Here is an 18,119-nt window from a genome sequence, read left to right on the forward strand (position 1 = left end):
TTATGTATGAAGACCTGTGTTAGGCAATTTAAAAACATGTTATTGTGTTAGGTATCTATAGCTGCATAATAAACCACCCCAAACTTAGTAGTGTTATTTACTTAAAATTTTATAAGGTCAGCAACTTGGACTGGGCTCATCTGAACAATTCTTTTATCTAGGAATTACAAGGTGTGGGTTTGGAATCCCACAAAACATCATTTTTGCCACATTCATTAGTCAAGGCATGTCACAAAACCAGAAACAGGCTCCACCTCCTAATGGGAGGAGCCACAATGTCACCTTACAAAGAGGTTGCACACAGAATTATTGCACCCACCCATCTTGCAAACAATCTACTGCACCTGCATGCTGAAGAACTTACGGTTAAAATAATATCATGTCTGTAATTTGTCAAAAAGTCTTAGAAAAAATTGATGGGGCAATAGTTGAAACAAAAAATAATCATTGTTAAAACTTGATGATGGGGCTTCCCTAGTGGTGCAGTGGATGAGAATCTGCCTGCCAACGCAGGGGACACAGGTTTGATCCCTGGTCCAGGAAGATCCCACATGCTGCGGAGCAACTAAGCCCGTGCTCCACAGCTACTGAGCCTGTGCTCTAGAGCCCATGAGCCACAACTACTGAAGCCCGCATGCCTAGAACCTGTGCTCTGAAACAAGAGAAGCCACCGCAATGAGAAGCCCACACACCACAACGAAGAGTAGTCCCTGCTCGCCACAACTAGAGAAAGCCTGCGTGCAGCAACGAAGACCCAACAAAGCCAAAAATAAATAAATAAAATAATTTTTTTTTTTAAACTTGATGATGGGCATGTGGGGTTACAGTTGACGCATGAACAATGAGGGGCTTGGGGCACCTACCCCTAGTGCAGTCGAAAATCTGTGTAAAACTTTACAGTCGGCCTTCTATATCCACAGTTGCACATCCTTGGATTCAACCAACCTCAGATCATGTAGTACTATAGCATGTATTTATTAAAAAGATTCCATGTATAAGTGAATCCTCACAGTTCAAACCCATGTTGTTCAAGGGTCCGCTGTATTTACACAAGTCTAAAATTTCTTTCTTTGGATTTCCATCTCTCTGCTTACATTGGCCATCTGCTCTTGCATGCCATCTACTTTATCCATGAAAGCCCTTAGCATATTAATGATAGTTATTTTCAATTCCCAGTCTGATAATTCCAACATCCCTACCACGTCTGATTCTGATGCTTGCTCTGTCTCTTCAAATTGTTAGGTGTGTTTTTTGTTTCTTTTACTTTTAGTATGCCTTGTAACTTTTTCCTGATAGCCAGACATGATATACCAGGTAAAGGATACTGCTGTAAATAGGCCTTTTGTAATATGGTGGTGAGGTGTGAGGGGAGGGGAAATGCACTATAGTCCTATGATCAGGTTTCAGTCTTTTAGTGAGCCTATGTCTCTGCACTGTAAACTTGACCAATGTTTCTGCATTTTTTTCTCCCCACTTAGGTGGGACAAAATGGCTAGAGTAGGCTGGAGTTGAGTATTTCTCATCTCCAGGTTAGTTAGGCTCTGATAACATCCCAGCAGGTTAGGTGCTGGTTAGGCTCTAGTTAACTAGTTTCTCCTGAGGGCAGGCCTTGTTAAAGAAGAACAGTGCTCTGGCATATTTCAAAATGGTTCCTCTCTCCCCTGCTGCAGGAAGCATGAGGGGATTTTTCTCTAATATTTACTATGGGAACCTGGTTGAGCTCCTGGTGATAAATCTCAAAATATTTTGGTTCCCCGCCCCCCATTCCTGGGTCCCCTGGGAGTTTTTAACTCTCAGACTTGTCCACACTGAGCCTCCAGCAATCCATCAGTTACAGACCTGCTTGTGAGTCTCTGCTCCAGAAAGCCGTGCCTCCACGTATTCACCTGTCTGTCTCTTCAGTCTTGGAGGCAACAGTTTGTCCTACGGCTTACCCTGTTTTACAGATCCAAGAAGAGTTGCTAATTTTTCAGTTTGTTCAGCTTTTTATTTGTTGTTAGGATAGACTGCGACTTCTAAGCGCCTTACATTTGCAACTGGAAACTGAAGTCACAATAGTCTCTATTTTTGTGTGTGTTTAAAATTTTTCAAATAAAAAGGTTAAAATTAAATTAACAAAACACATGCTCTCAATTAATCCTTATTAATAATTCTCTTCTTCACTCATATATGGGGGCATTGAGATAGGGACCAGTCACATGACTGGCCTTTGCAAAGGTGACACATTTAGCAATGATGGCTAATATTTATTAAAGACATACAACATGGCAGCACCTGTCCAATCACATTGCATATCATATCCCCTTAATCATCAAACACTATGCACCAGGTGGTATTATTATCTCCATTCTGAGATGAGAAACACCAAGAGGTTGCCCAGTGTCACAGAATAAGCAGAGAAAGCAGAATATGGATCCATGAAGCGTGGAGCCTTCACTCCACACACACAAAGCCTCTTCACACAAAGCCTCCACTCTTAGACCACTCACTAACAAAGAAGTAAAGCTGAGATTAGAATCAAGGTTTGCCTTTCTCTAGTGGCAGGACTTACCCATTCTACGGTGGCAGGCTGGGACTTTTGGAGCTGGGCGCTTCCCTAGTCATGTTCTTTCAGTCCATTGCCTGTCCAAGTTTTTTCCTCCTAAATTTGCACATTATATTGACAATTAATACCCCATACTCAATCAGGGATATGACTAAATTGCACAACCTATTTCCCACTGTGTTTTCTATATCTTCTACTAAGAAATATAATATACCTTAAGTGCTTTAAACTATAAAGAGGAAAAGTCTACTCATTCTCCAACTTAACTGGCATTTTAAACCAACGACTATTTGAAAAGTTCTTTTTGTTTTGTTTTGTTTTTTGTGGTACACGGGCCTCTCACTGTTGTGGCAGCGGGAGCTCCGCGGCACGTGGGATCCTCCCGGACGGGGGCACGAACCCGTGTCCCCTGCATCGGCAGGCGGACTCAACCACTGCGCCACCAGGGAAGTCCTGAAAAGTTATTTTTAAAGACTTTCAAAGGAAGCCAAAACTTGTGGTAAAGTTCCCCTTTGGAATTTTCCCCACCAACATCCTCAACTGTAAATGTCCTTCAGTTTACACCTGCACCATCGCAGGGTGAGAAGCAAAAAGACTCATGAGTGAGGGGGATTTTGACTATGAAAGTTTGTTTCCAGGAATACCTGAGGAGTGCATGGAGCAGCCTGGGATTTTTGAATTACTCTTCCTTCTAAACTGAGGTGCTCTTTGTCACTTTTAAGCACTCTCCTGTCTGTGTGTCAGAGCCTCAGCTACTCAGCCTGAAGCCATGGTTTATTACTCCCGGCTCTGAGGAAGTGAGAAAGTATAATTTACCAAAATACTTAGTGGGGAAACAGGAGGGAGGGGATTTCATACCTATGCCATGTGAAATGTCACTGGGCCTTGCCTGAAGGGATCTTCCAACTCCATCAGCAGCAGGAGTGCCACATCCCAGCTGTAACAGGAAAGTATATAGATGCAGATTAAGGAGAGGTAGGGTGTGTGTGTGTGTGTGTGTGTGTGTGTGTGTTTGTGTGTGTGTGTGTGTGTGTGTTTTCATGCTGATTTAGAAGTTAAAAGAGGTCATGACTTATCTAGAAACATACCAAAATTTTAAAAAGACAGTGGTCCCTCTAAGAGTGAACTGCTGATACAAAAAGTTTATGGAATATTTTATTGAGATTCAGAATTAAAATTGTTTCTCTGGGTTCCTAAAATATCTTTCTGTAAATGGGCTTGTGTCCCTTCCAAAATGAAGGGAAAGTAAGTAAAATAGTGCTTGACTCACAGACACAAAACATTGGATCTACTTGTCAACAGTATTCCCCCAAGCACCCCAGCTTTGCAGAAAGGACATTAAAGGACTGAGGGCATTAACTGATTCACCGACACTGAGCTATGCAATGTTCTCTGATGCTTCACCTTCTTAAGAAATCGAAATACTGAGATTAAGGGGCATGAGAAAGTAGAGTGAACCATATTTTAAAACTTAATATTTTCAAAATAGAGAGGAGGGCAGAGAAGAGAGAAAGAGAGGCAAGCTCCTTACAGATAGGCTCCTTAATCACCCAGGTCGCAAACTCAGTCAATTACAGTAACACATAACACAGTCAAATATTTAATGAAAACACAGTCGGAACTTGACCTCCAATACTCATAGGTGCATTGTATGTATCAGGTTTCCCAGAAACAGGAATAGTAAAAACAGATTACTTATAAAGAAGTATATCCTCTCTCCTTCCAAGTAAACTCTTCCCCTGGTAACCACGCAGCTGTTGCAGTAGCCTTTGGGAGAGGGGTCGGGTGCTTTCCTTTAAGTTACCTAACACTAGACAAAGGTAAATCAAAATTCAAATTCTTCTCAGCTTTCATAATTTCTGAGAAAATAAAAGTCCATCCCAGAAGACTGGCCTAAGTCGCTTAGTCAGATACTGTGAGGGGATCATAATGAAGGAGCTGGAACTGCTGGATTTTTAATTTCAACGTCGGTGTTAATCAGCCCGGAATGCGCCCTACGTTGTAGTCCTCAGCACATGTCCCTTGCAATCACGGCCACCAGAAATTTTTCTTTCACTGCGGGAAAGTGTCAAATCCTTTCTCTTTGGGTACGTATTTGAGTCACAGGAAACGGTCTTTACATTCCACTCATAGCAATGAATGAGGTGTGAGAACATTTTAATTTCACATAAATGCTTCATGTCTTTATCAGAGTGGATTTGCTTTTGTTACTTTTATATAACTGTTTAAAAATTCTAACAATTATAAAAGTAATACAGATTCAGTATGGAAAATTTGGAACACAGATAAGGAAGAAAAGAAATGGGAGAAGCCATCTAAAGTCATGCAAAGACAATGACTGGTAGCATTTCCTGCTGTTTAGAAGCCTTTTAATTAAAATATGAATTATAAATTTTTCATTATTAAAGGTTATCTTCATATTTTTAAGATAAGTCCCTGTGAAATGAGTTATCATTGCATCATACATGATTCTGATCATTATATATACAGTTATGGCAATGTTCTTATAATTTTTGTTTTAAATAATGCTTATTGCAGTAAACAGTAAGCAACAATGAAAACTGACAAATAAACCTGAAACTATCTATATAATTTTAGAGTCAATTAAGGATAATATAAATAACACTGGCCTTGATTAAAATCAAAAGAAATGGGTTTGGGTCTCAGCTCCGCCAGCATATAGTGTGATTAAGAATAGGTTGCTTTAAGCCAAACCTGTGGTAACTCTACTTGGAAACTCCGAGTATTTCCTGTAATTACCCAGCTGAGATTTTGTATTGTTGATATAAGGGACCACTCTACTCTTCTTCCCTAAATAGAAGACAGTGAGCGCCTAGTGCACAAAAGGGGCTCTTTGAGAAAAAGGCTCATAGCAGATTTGTCTCATCAAGAATTCTAGCTAGGTCTTAGCTAAATGAAAAAGCAAGAAAGAGGTGCACAGGACAAAGAGGAGTGCTTCTCTTCACTACCACCCACACTCTGGGGATAAGATGTTAATAGATATTAGTCTCAAATGCACCACGGAGTGGGTAGAGGGGAGTGAGAAGGGGTGATTCAAAACTCTTGAGAAGAAACAGAGGTTTACCCTCCCCCACAAAAAAGAATAGGTTGCTTAACCTCTCTTAAGTTCAGTTTTTTATCTGTAAAATGAAGGGGTTGAATTTTATCCCTAAAGTCCTTTCTTGTGTTAAAGTTTTCTGAATTAGGCGATTAGAATCAAGTTGAGCATTTCTTTGCTAGATTTGACCTGTGCAAGCAACCACCTCTGACAGTAGGCAAATTACTAATTTCTGTTTTCTATTCATAGTTGAGTTCATCCAGATGATCACTTTAATTCTCCATCAGTGAAAACAGAGCCAAAGAAGAAAATCAACTTAAGAGTTATTCTGTTAGTCACAAATTCATTCACGCTCTAAGAAGACTAAATTGAAATACAGCAGAAATAACGTTTAAACCTGCAGTACAACCTTTTTTCCTCTCAGCTGGGTGATCCCATATTTGGAGAAACACAGAGTAGAAAGGCATGTTGGCTGGCAGCAGCCTTGCTGGAGGAATACCTGAGCAGAGGAAGCTGCCCCAGCATCCTGTCACCCCAGCCTCCTTCAGTAGCCCTTTTGAACACTTCAGACAGGAAGACTCCAGGAATCTGTCCGGTGAGACCTGTGTGGCTGACATGGTCTTGGTGCTCCGGCCAGGTGTCAGGCCTGAGCCTCTGAGGTGGGAGAGCCAAGTTCAGGACATTGCTCCACCAGAGACCTCCTGGTCCCATGTAATATCAAATGGCAAGGTTCCCCCAGAGATCTCCATCTCAACGCTAAGACTCAGCTCCACTCAACGACCAGCAAGCTCCAGTGCTGGACACCCCATGCCAAACAACCAGCAAGACAGGAACACAAGCCCACCCATTGGCACAGAGGCTGCCTAAAATCATAATAAGTTCACAGACACCTCAAAACACACCACTAGATGAGGTCCTGCCCACCAGAAAGACAAGATCCAGCCTCATCCACCAGAACACAGGCACCAGTCCCCTCCACCAGGAAGCCTACACAACCCATGGAACAACCCTTACCCACTGGGGGCAGACACCAAGAACAATGGGAACTACGAACATGCAGCCTGAAAAAAGGAGACCCCAAAAACAGTAAGTTAAGCAAAATGAAAAGACAGAGAAATATGCAGCAGATGAAGGAGCAAGGTAAAAACCACCAGACCAAACAAATGAAGAGGAAATAGGCAGTCTACCTGAAAAAGAATTCAGAGTAATGATAGTAAAGATGATCCAAAATCTTGGCAATAGAATGGAGAAAATACAAGAAACGTTTAACAAGGAACTATAAGGACTGAAGAGCAAACAAACAATGACGAACAACACAATAAATGAAATCAAAAATTCTCTACGAGGAATCAATACCAGAATAACTGAGCCAGAAGAACGGGTAAGTGACCTGGAAGGTAAAATAGTGGAAATAACTACCACAGAGCAGAATAAAGAAAAAAGAATGAAAAGAATGGAGGACAGTCTCAGAGACCGCTCGGACAACATGAAACACACCAACATTCGAATTATAGGGGTCCCAGAAGAAGAAGAGAGAAAGAAAGGGACTGAGAAAATATTTGAAGGGATTATAGTTGAAAACTTCCCTAATATGGGAAAGGAAATAATCAATCAAGTCCAGGAAGCACAGAGCCTCATACATGATAAATCCAAGGAGAAACACGCCAAGGCACATATTAATCAAACTATCAAAAATTAAATACAAAGAAAAAATATTAAAAGCAGCGAGGGAAAAGCAACAAATAACATACAAGGGGATCTCCATAAGCTTAACAGCTGATCTTTCAGCAGAAACTCTGCAAGCCAGAAAGGAGTGGCAGGACATATTTAAAGTGATGAAAGGGAAAAACCTACAACCAAGAAGACTCTACCCAGCGAAGATCTCATTCAGATTTGATGGAGAAAGTAAAACCTTTACAGACAAGCAAAAGTTAAGATAATTCAGCACCACCAAGCCAGCTTTACAACAAATGCTAAAGGAACTTCTCTAGGCAGGAAACACAAGAGAAGGAAAAGACCTACAATAACAAACCCAAAACAATTGAGAAAACGGTAATAGGAACATACATATCGATAATTACCTTAAATGTAAGTGGATTAAATGCTCCAACCAGAAGACAAAGGCTGGCTGAATGGATACAAAAAAAAGACCCACATATATGCTGTCTACAAGAGACCCACTTCAGACCTAGGGACACTGAAAGTGAGAGACTGAAAGTCTCAGACACTGAAAGTCTCAGACCTAGAGACTGAAAGTGAGGAGATGGAGAAAGATATTCCATGTAAATGGAAGTCAAAAGAAAGCTGGAGTAGCAATTCTCATATCAGACAAAATAGACTTTAAAACAAAGACTATTACAAGAGACAAAGAAGGACAGTACATAATGATCAAGGGACCAATCCAAGAAGAAGATATAACAATTGTAAATATTTATGTACTCAACTTAGGAGCACCTTAATACATACGGCAAATGCAAACAGCCATAAAAGAGGAAATCAACAGTAACACAATCATAGTAGGGAACTTTAACACCCCACTTTCACCAATGGACAGATCAACCAAAATGAAAATAAATAAGGCAACACAAGCTTTAAATGACACATTAAACGAGATGAATTTAATTGATATTTATAGGAGATATCATCCAAAAACAGCAGAATACACTTTCTCTTCAAATGCTCATGGAACACTCTCCAGGATAGATCACATCTTGGGTCACAAATCAAGCTGTGGAAAATTTAAGAGAATTGAAATCATGTCAAGTATCATTTCTGACCACAGCACTATAAGACTAGATATCGGTTACAGGAAAAAAACTGTAAAAAATACAAACACTTGGAGCCTAAACAATACACTATGAAATAGCCAAGAGATAACTGAAGAAATCAAAGAGGAAATCAAAAAATACCTAGAAACAAATGACAGTGAAAACACAACAGCCCAAAACCTATGGGATGCAGCAAAAGCAGTTCTAAGAGGGAAGTGTATAGCAATACAATCCTACCTCAACAAACAAGAAAAATCTCAAATAAACAACCTAACCTTACACCTAAAGCAATTAGAGAAAGAAGAACAAAAAAAAACCAAATTTAGCAGAAGGCAAGAAATCATAAAGATGAGATCAGAAATAAATGAAAAAGAAATGAAGGAAATGATAGCAAAGATCAATAAAACTAAAAGCTGATTCTTTGAGAAGATAAACAAAATTGATAAACCATTAGCCTGACTCATCAAGAACAAAAGGGAAAAGACTCAAATCAACACAATTAGAAATGAAAAAGGAGAAGAAACAACTGACACTGCAGAAATACAAAGGATTATGAGAGACTACTACAAGCAACTCTATGCCAATAAAATGTACAACCTGGAAGAAATGGACAAATTCTTAGAAAAGCACAACCTTCTGAGACTGAATCAGGAAGAAATAGAAAATATAAACAGTCTGTCACAAGCATTGAAATTGAAACTGTGTTCAAAATCTTCCTACAAACAACAGCTCAGAACCAGATGGCTTCACAGGCGAATTCTATCAAACATTTAGAGAAGAGCTAACACCTATCGCTCTAAAACTCTTCCAAAATATAGCAGAAGACAAAACACTCCCAAACTCATTCTACGAGGCCACCATCACCCTGACACCAAAACCAGACAAAGATGACACAAAAAAGAAAACTACAGGCCAATATCACTGATGAGCATAGTTGTGAAATTCCTCAACAAAATACTAGCAAACAGAATCCAGCAGCACATTAAAGGGATCATAAACCATGATCAAGTGGAGTTTATCCCAGGAATTCAAGCATTCTTCAATATATGCAACTCAATCAATGTGATACACCATACTAACAAATTGAAGGATTAAAAAACATATGATCATCTGAATAGATGCAGAAAAAGCTTTCAACAAAATTCAACATCCATTAATGATAAAAACCCTCCAGAAAGCAGGCACAGAGGGAAATTACTTCAACATAATAAAGGCCATATATGACAATCCCCCAGCCAACATCATTCTCAATGGTGAAAAACTGAAACCGTTTCCACTAAGATCAGGAACAAGACAAGGTTGCCCACTGTCACCACTATTATTCAACATAGTTTTGGAAGTTTTAGCCACAGCAATCAGAGAAGAAAAAGAAATAAAAGGAACCCAAATTGGAAAAGAAGAAGTAAAGTTGTCACTGTTTGCAGATGACATGATACTATACATAGAGAATCCTAAAGATGCTACCAGAGAACTACTAGAGCTAATCAATGAATTTGGTAAAGTAGCAGGATACAAAATTAATGCACAGAAATCTCTGGCATTCCTATACACTAATGATGAAAAATCTGAAAGAGAAATTAAGGAAACATTCCGATTTACCACTGCAACAAAAAGAATAAAATACGTAGGAATAAACCTACCTAAGGACACAGAAGACCTGTACTCAGAAAACTATAAGACACTGATGAAAGAAATTAAAGATGATACACACAGATGGAGAGATATACCATGTTCTTGGATTGGAAGAATCAACATTGTCAAAATGACTATACTACCCAAAGCAATCTACAGATTCAATACAACCCCTATCAAACTACCAATGGCAGTTTTCACAGAACCAGAACAGAAAATTTCACAATTTGTATAGAAACACAAAAGACCCCGAATAGCCAAAGCAATCTTGAGAAAGAAAAACAGAGCTGGAGGAATCAGGCTCCCGGACTTCAGACTATACTACAAAGCTACAGTAATCAAGGCAGTATGGTACTGGCACAAAAACAGAAATAGAGGTCAATGGAACAGGAGAGAAAGCCCAGAGATAAACTCACACACATATGGTCACCTTATCTTTGATAAAGGAGGCAAGAACATACAATGGAGAAAAGATAGCCTGTTCAATAAGTGGTGCTAGGAAAACTGGACAGCTACATGGAAAAGAATGAAATTAGAACACTCCCTAACACCGTACACAGAAATAAACTCAAAATGGATTAAAGACCTAAATTTAAGACCAGACACTAGCAAACTCTTAGAGGAAAACATAGGAAGAACACTCTTTGACATAAATCACAGCAAGATCCTTTTGGACCCACATCCTAGAGAAATGGAAATAAAAACAAAAGTAAACAAATGGGACTTAATGCAACTTAAAAGCTCTTGCACAGCAAAGGAAACCATAAACAAGATGAAAAGACAACCCTCAGAATGGGAGAAAATATTTGCAAATGAAACAATGGACAAAGGATTAATCTCCAAAATATACAAGCAGCGCATGCAGCTCAATATCAACAAAACAAACAACCCAATCCAAAAATGGGCAGAAGACCTAAATAGACTTTTCTCCAGAGAAGATATACAGATTGCCAACAAACAAATGAAAGGATGCTCAACATCACTAATCATTAGAGAAATGCAAATCAAAACTACAATGAGAGATCACCTCACACCGGCCAGAATGGCCATCATCCAAAGGTCTACAGACAATAAATGCTGGAGAGGGTGTGGAGAAAAGGGAACCCTCTTGCACTGTTGGTGGGAATGTAAATTGATACAGCCACTATGGAGAACAGTATGGAGGTTTCTTAAAAAACTAAAAATAGAACTACCATATGACCCAGCAATCCCACTACTGGGCATATACCCTGAGAAAACCATAATTCAAAAAGAGTCATGTACCACAATGTTCATTGCAGCTCTATTTACAATAGCCAGGACATGGAAGCAACCTAAGTGTCCATCAACAGATGAATGGGTAAAGAAGATGTGGCACATATATACAATGGAATATTAGTCAGCCATAAAAAGAAACGAAAGTGAGTTATTTGTAGTGAGGTGGATGGACCTAGAGTCTGTCCTACAGAGTGAAGTCAGAAAGAGAAAAACAAATACCGTATGCTAACACATATATATGGACTCTAAAAAAAAAATGGTTCTGAAGAACCTAGGGGCAGGACAGGAATAAAGACACAGACATAGAGAATGGACTTGAGGACACAGGGAGAGGGAAGGATAAGCTGGGAAGAAGTGAGTGTCACTGACATACATACACTACCAAATGTAAAATAGATAGCTAGTGGGAAGCAGCTGCATAGCACAGGGAGATCAGCTCAGTGCTTTGTGACCACTTAGAGGGGTGGGATAGGGAGGATGGGAGGGAGACGCAACAGGACGAGATATGGGGATATATGTATACATATAGATAAATCACTTTGTTATACAGCAGAATCTAACACACCATTGTAAAGCAATTATACTCCAATAAAGATGTTGAAAAACAAAAACAAAAACTGCAGTACAGTCAAGTTCTTTCCTCAAGCAAAGTATTGGTTAATCTGTAACAATATTAAGAACTCCATTTGTAGAGAAGAGAAGAATCACAGAATAAGCTTGGAGGACATTGGAGCAACGGTATAATCTAGTCTTGCCTCGTACAATGGATGGCAAACTCAAATGCATATAAGAACCATACAAATAGGTAGTATAAATGTCTCCTTATAGCTGTCCCATTTCACTGAATGAATAAACCCAATGATAGAGTGACAGGGGCTGTGGAGAATTGGAAAATGTGTGCCTAGAAAAAGACAAAGATCCACCATATTGTTGGCAGGAGGAATGTGAGCATAGCATAGCCAAATCCTCTGATTTTTCAAGAAAAGCTAGCAATCCAGATGTAGGTGTGTGTGTGTGTGTGTGTGTGTGTGTGTGTGTGTAAATTTCCAAGTTTCTAATTTTGGCTCAAAGTTGCTTTTTGTTTTTTTTGTTTTTTTCCCCTGAACTGTGTGGGCCAAACAGTACAACTGTGGGCCACCAATTTACAAACCTCCAGCTTGTATAGAAAACTTGACTCCCTCCATATTCTGGAATGCATGCTGCATAGACATGCTACTGAAGCATTCAGGCAAAAAGTGGAAGACCAAGCCAACCATCTGGGGAAGAGAGAGCTTCATCTGCATTGCCCTAAAAGATGCTCAACATTTAAACCCAAGGAGATCCATTTTGGAAGTATTTCCTCCAAACAGCTATGTGTTTTCTCACGTATGAATAAAATAGCTGATGATGATTGGACATACAGCTCTTTGGTTTTCAGCTTTTTAGTTTAACAGAGTTAGTATCCTAAAATGTAAATTAATCCCTTTTAAATGAACTTGGGAAAAAGTCTTATCATCAATGTATGCAATTTAATTGAATTCAATTTGACCAATAAAATTATCCCAAAGCCTCCGAACCCCACTCCCTCCCTTACCTCCAACCACAAGAAAGGGGCATTATGCAAAGAAATATTCCACTGCTTTGCTGATGCATCTAATATTAGAACACTTGCTCCTCCCTCTCATTCCTATAAAACATCTGTGCAAAGTGGGCCCAGCTGGCTTGCAAATATATTTTCATGATGCAGGCCAGCTTTCAGCCCCTTCCTATCACCCTTTGTCTTTTGTCTCCTTTCTGCCAGCATGCATTTCCCTTTTAAACATCTAATGCTTAGTGAAAAAAATCATTGTTAACAGGTTAAAAGTTAATGTGTTTCACCTGTTTCACCTCCTTCCATTAGTAAACTTGGACCCACAAAGGAGGATTTGACATATTACTTGTTGGCCTATCTCCTCCACAGAGGAAATTATGAGGGGTGCTCAAGAGTTGTTCATCAAAATGTCAGGCTCAAATTTGGTAAAGTCATTATAACACCTGCTTTCTGGGAATTCTCATGAAATCTCACTCCTCACTTTGTATAGAGTCTGCTATTGGCCAAGAAATACACCCACCCATGACTTTTATTTACAGTTCAAGGCCTATTTGGGGATGGTGGGGAGGAAGGAAATTTCAGAAATCAGCTAGTGGTGAACGGTCCTAGAGGATGACTCTGAAAGGCATCCAGACTGCTTGGGAAGCCTCTTGAGATTATGGGGTTCTTGCAAGAGTGCCAGGGACTTCTGAACTTTCCATCAGTTCAGACTCCGTAAGCTAGGAGAAGAGTTTCACCAGGAAACTATCTCAACTCCAGCCAAAGCAGCAAGCATCTGATATTCAGGTAGATTAAAAAGAAATAAGATGCAAAAAAAGAAAAAGAAAAAAAGCAAGTCTGAAGTACTTGAAAGTCACAGAAAAGGCTCAAAATGGCAATCCTTTTGAGAGCGAACTAGGTTCCTTCAACCAAAGCATACACTCAATATTCAGGTCCTCACCTCTTTCTATATTCTATCTTCTTGCACAATAACACCCCACCTCTCCTATACTCCTCCCCTGCTGATCACCCAAGGACACTCTAAGTAAAAGGGAAATGTGGGTCTTCCTGGCTCAGTGGGGGATCTTAAGTAGTTTTTAATTCCCAAATTGCTCATGCCTTTTTATCTACCACTTCTGCAAGTAGAAGGGATAAGAGCTAAAAGGCCATAAACCTTGAAGATTAAAATGATGGAACTCTCCCCAAATTCAGCTGCTAATTTTTCCAAGAATTAGCCATGCTCTCCCACCAATTAACACTGCTAGATGTAGCAAATAAAAATACAGGACACCAGTTAAGTTAGAATTTCAGAAGACAGTAAATCTTTTTTATTATATGTCCCAAATACCACATGAACACACTTGTACTAAAAATTATTCACTGTTTAGCTGAAATAAAATTTAACTGTCTATCCTGTATTTTATCAGGTAATCTACTACCAACGGATTCAGGAAAATGGTTGGACTTTAGAGCCTGGTGAATTAAAGAAGAATATTCATTCAACAAAGCTAGTGAATAGGAATTTTAAAATGTAGAAACTTTTAACTGCAAGAAAAAGGCTAAAGGACCCACTTTATCCTACCTTTTTATATGATCACCTTGCCCAGTGATTCTCCACCATGGCCATACATTAGTCACTGGGGGAACAGCTAAACATTTCTCATGTTTACACCCTGCCCTAGACCAAATGGATCAGAGTGGAATATTTTAAGATGTCTTGTGATTCTAATGAGAGTCAGATTGAGAACAATTGAGCTAAAGAAGCAATGGAGAAAAGCTGAAATGTGGCAGGGAGTGTGACTGTTTTAACCCAGGTTCCCAAACTTTACTGCATATTGCATTCTCCCTGGGGATCTTTAAAAACCACTGATGCCCAACAGCCACTCCTAGGCATTTCAATTCCATTAGTGTTGGGTACAGACTAGGCATCAGGAGTTATAAAAGCTTCTCAGTTGTTTTAATGTACAACAAAGTTTGGAGACCACTCTTTGAAACTTATATACCTCTGTATCTTAGGATGGAAGCAGTACTAATTACTTTTGTGGGCGTAGGAGTGAAATCAAACCTTCCAACCATATTTAAGAATAAATTAGATGTTACTTTTTCCACCTATTTTTCCCATGTTGGCTGGGAGATTTAAACCCTACGAATAGTATGCTGTTTTCAAGAGCTTAACTCTGCCTGTTTATAGGATGCCTATTAATCCCTTTGCCAGGAGTTTTATAGGTGGAAGGAGGACAGTCGCCCAAGACCCTTTCGTAACTCCCTGGCTTCAGTCATATATAATAATAACAATTAAGTGCCAGTGTGATTCAGAAGCCATACTTCTTCTGTACATAAAGATTTGCTCTGTGCACCAACTGATGGACTGGCATGGAGGGAAGAGTGTGATGCCAACCTCCAGACTAATTTGCAAAAATGAAAAAAAATAATCTGGGTCTTGCTATATTCAAATATGGTCAAAAGGGACATGTATTCCTCTGATCTTTCTTACAAATTGCTAAGCTCACACTGGTCCCTGAAACTGTTAGTCTTCCAACATTTAAAAGGTTACTCACCCCCAAGAGATTATTCAGCCCTGATCTGACAGAAAGTGTAAGAGCATTGCGTTTTAGTGCCAAAAGCCAACAGACCTGAATTCCAAAGAAGCATGCTTTGTGGGAGGATATGGGCCTTACCCCAGCTGGTGGGGTAATCTGAGAGCCAAGGGAAGACATGACTGTCAGAGAGGACACCTGATGAGTTCCAGAACTCGAGCTTAGGGAAGTATTTCACAGGACTAACCAATTTATCAAAAGTAGCCAAATACTGCCAGCATGCAGTGCATCATGGGGGAGTAGATGGGGTTCACTTGTGATGAAGCCAGAGTCTGAGCATCCTGCCTGATAACAAGAGGCAAGTAAATGGTAAAACTTTTACCATTTACTGGTATAAATGATTAATACAAAGAAAGGATCACATCTAATATCAGAGCTGCCTAAAGTTTTATCACCATGATAGGAATAAAGGGAGCTTTTACTGTCTGCATAAGGTATATAAAGCCTACAAAACACTTTCTCATGTCTCATATTTTGAGAGAACTTTGAAAACATAAAATTATATTTTAAATACACATAACTAACATTTCTTATTACTGTGCTTTTGAGTGTTCTTACATAGCTGATTATTACATAATCAAAGGACTTTAAGGATTACTGGAAATGTCCACTCTTTTTAATATTTTCTATTTTTGGAAAATTAGTAGGATGACATGTGCCAGATTTGTTTTGCAGGAAATAGATAAACCTGTCCAAGACATAATAAAATATCAGGAAAACATGAGTTTTAAAACTTTAAGCTCATCGAGGGTGGCTCTTCCTTTAAGAGAACTTACTACATGAAGTCTGTATTTACACAAAAGTGAACATTTACTTTAGCCAAGGAGTCTTTGCTTTGCAGGCCTCTCCAATAGGGTTATTTTATATACCAAGTTCCCTAGTACAATTTAAAATGCTTGAATTACAGAAATTATATCAATATATAAATTCTGAATGAAGAAATACTGGTTCAAATGAGGGACACAAATCATCACAGGTGAATGAAGCAATAAAAATCTCAGAGGGTATCAAGTACCCTAAACTATTTATTCAGTGTACTGTCTCTGTGACATGTAATTTGTTTCATGAAAACTGATTAATAAATTTTTAGCATTTTTCATTGAGGATTAAGAATAGTATTTTTTTTACAAGTTACTTGACTTTGATGTTTCAAAGAGAGTTTATAGATTCCCCATTTAAATCAATGAATGGCATTTTTCATTCATTCGTCAAACTTGACTTTAGCATCTAGCATGTCCCAAGCACTTACCGGGAGAAACCACAGTGAACAAAACATACATTGGCCTTTTCCATCCTAAAGAGCTTACGTTTTAGTGAGGGAAACAGACAAAAAATACACAAATTTCCACAAACTATTATAATTGTTCCAAAGGATAAGCACAAGTTGATATGACTGTACGCAGAGGACATGCCCTAGGCTAAGGATTCAGAAAAGGGGTCCCAGAGGGAGTGACATTTGAGCTGAGACAATGCTCTTAATAATAACAGCTACTATTTACTGACATTATGCTAAAGGTTTAAAAAGTATTAGCTCACTTAAACCATACAACAAACTACTGAATTAGATGCTTTGATTACCCCATTTTGTACTCCAGGAAACTGAGGCTTAGAGAGGCTAAGCAGTTTGTTAAAGGCAACCAGAGGAAGTAACAGAGCCTGCAGTTGAACCCAGATGCTGAGTCTAGAACATGTACTGTATTCTTAACTCTTAGTCATAGGGCTTCTCTACTGAAAAGGATGAGATGGTGTTTATTAGTCTGCTTGGGTTGCAATAATGAAATACTTAAACAACAGAGAATTTATTTTTCACAGTTCTGGAGGCTAGGAAGTCCAAGATCAAGGTGCTGGCCCACTCATTACCTGGTGAGGGCTCTCTTCTTGGCCTGCAGATGCTTCTCTCACATGGCCCTTTTTCTGTGGTACAAAGAGAGTGAAAGAGACATCTCTTTCTCTTCCTCTCCTCATAAGAGGCCACCAATTCTATGGGATTAGGGCCCCACTCCTACGACCTCATTTAATCATAATTACCTCCTAAAGACCCTATCTCCAAATACAGTCATACTGAGGGTTAGGACTTCAACATATGAATTTGTAGGGGACACAATTCACTCTATAGCATGGAGTAAACTAAGTAGGAGGAGAAGAATGATCCAGATGAGGAATAACTATGATCTCAAAAGACTGAGAGTATAGGTACTAATAAATATGTACATTTGGCTTATCTTCTGCCTGAAACTAGAATGGTAACCATATCTACCAACAGAAGTTAATGTTTGTAACAGAAAGATAGTCATGTCAGATAAAGTATTTGCAAAGACTGTCACCTAGTGGCAATAGGCAAGAGGTAGCTCATAGGCGAGTATTATTGAACTGGGGTATTCAATGTATTTTGTGTGCATTCCCAAGTTATTTTTCCTAAGAATAAAATGCATTAAACTAAGCATTACCACACAGAGATAGTCACCACTTCTTTCCATACAGAAAAGCAGTGTGACAGTTCCAAGCTCGCAGAGAAAGAACAGGACCCTAAATTTTATCCCATCCCATTTCGAGTCAGACCAAATAAATATGGGCCAACAGCACAGTGAGTAATATATATATATATATATATATATATATATATATATATATACACCCCACATATTCTTTAACCATTCAGCTGTTGATAGCCATTTATGTTGCTTCCATGTCTTGGCTATTGTAAATAGTGCTG

This window comes from Lipotes vexillifer, unplaced genomic scaffold (genome assembly GCF_000442215.2).
Source record: "Lipotes vexillifer unplaced genomic scaffold, Lipotes_vexillifer_v1.1 scaffold370, whole genome shotgun sequence".
Taxonomy (NCBI): domain Eukaryota; kingdom Metazoa; phylum Chordata; class Mammalia; order Artiodactyla; family Lipotidae; genus Lipotes; species Lipotes vexillifer.